Genomic DNA, 1,779 nt, shown 5'->3' on the forward strand with positions numbered 1-1,779 from the left:
ACCCCCAAATATAATCCACTCTGCAACCCTCATTGAGGAAGAGAAGGCTCAGCATTGCAAAAGTTACTTATAAGAGACAAAGTCTTTCTTTGAGATTCACGAGAATGTGAACTCTGTGACTTTCTAAGTCACAAATGAAGATAGTGATCAGTGCATTAATCTATGGGGAGACCACATGCTAGAAATTCCTTAGAGTCACTGAATGCTACCTGACTGTTCTCCCCCTGAGTGTACGGGTCTCCAGAATGCCTAAATCACAATTTAGAAGTAAACAGAGAACTCAAACTTTTAGTGAACTTTGCTGATCTCTTTGGTCTTTTTCTGACAACTGCAAGAAGCGTTAGAGCCCCTTTCTCTATCTCTGTGCATTTTGGGTAATAGAACACTGCCCCTTCTAACCGCCCCACATTGCCGTTGAGTCAGCACCAACTGATGGCTGACCCACCAGGGCATTTCTGATGCTGTAAATTGTGCAGGAGGAAATTGTCCATCTTCATCCTGAGGCACTGTGGGTGGATTCAAACTGCCAGAGAGGGGTTACCTTTGAGTTAGCAGTGCGACTCTCTACAAACTGGGTCACCAGAATTCTGTAACAGAACAGTGGGTGCAAATGATCATTAATTCCACCCAGCTCAGATACCCTTTTCTTTTTAAAAAGTTTTTATTGTGCTTTGAGTGCAAATTTACAGAGCAAATAGGTTCTTCATTACATCAGTCGTACAGATTTACAGATGGTGTTTTATAACATTAATTACAGTCCATTGTAGTAGCACTCTTCCCAAGTCCTACTTGGGAGTCTCCTTTCCACACAACCTTTTCTATTCCTTGCTTTCTTCTGAGCTTTCTCTCCAGGCAGCTTTTAGTCTTATTAGATTGTTTGAAGGTCTAAGGTGTTATTGTTTACCTTATAGGTATGTCTGTCATTTGGCTGAAGGTTGACCATACGAGTTTATTTAGTTCTAAACTCAAAAGGTTACTAAAGGTCATAGTTTCAAGAAAGACTTGCACCTGATTCTAGTAGACCAGCAAACCAGATCATTTTTATAATCTTGTATTTTATTCATTATTTTTCTCCAATGTATACTTTTTCTATTCATAGAAATTCAGTACTTGATAAATAATTTCATATATTTAGGTCTCACAGACTTTGGTTGTGTTGTTAGAAGGGACTAATCCCTGAAAAGGGACATTATACTTGGAAAGTTGAAGGGTCAGTGAAAGAAGACCCTCAATGAGATGAATTGACACAGTGACTGCAGCAATGGGCTCAAGAATTTTGGAAATGATGAGGATGGCACAGGATAGGATAGGGTTCATATCTACTGTTCATAGGATCGCTATATGTTTTACTCAATTAGATGGCATATTACAATAAAAACTATACAACAATAGCTCTGGTTCAGTAGCTCTAAGAACTCTGGTGGCCTAGTGGGTAAGGAATCGTGCTGTCAACTCAAAGTCAGGCAGTTCAAATACATCACTTACTCCTTGGGTGCAATATGGGCTATCTCCTCCTGTGTGATTTCCAGCCTTTGGAAACCCCCTTGCAGGGTCTGCTATGAGTTGGCTCCGACTGAATGGCAGTGTGAGAGTGCATGAGAATATGCAACAGAGGCAGTGACGAGCATTAGGGATGCAAAGATGAAGGAAAGCTGCATTCCAGATTTTCCCAAGTTGGTCAAAGGAGACAGATTTATATATCAATAACACAATGTGAGAAGTACTAATAAAAGGAATATGTGTAAAATGTTTTGTTTTGAAATTATACACACACACACA

Source organism: Elephantulus edwardii, unplaced genomic scaffold (genome assembly GCF_000299155.1).
Source record: "Elephantulus edwardii isolate Elephantulus edwardi_28Jun2011 unplaced genomic scaffold, EleEdw1.0 scaffold00041, whole genome shotgun sequence".
In the NCBI taxonomy this organism is placed as follows: domain Eukaryota; kingdom Metazoa; phylum Chordata; class Mammalia; order Macroscelidea; family Macroscelididae; genus Elephantulus; species Elephantulus edwardii.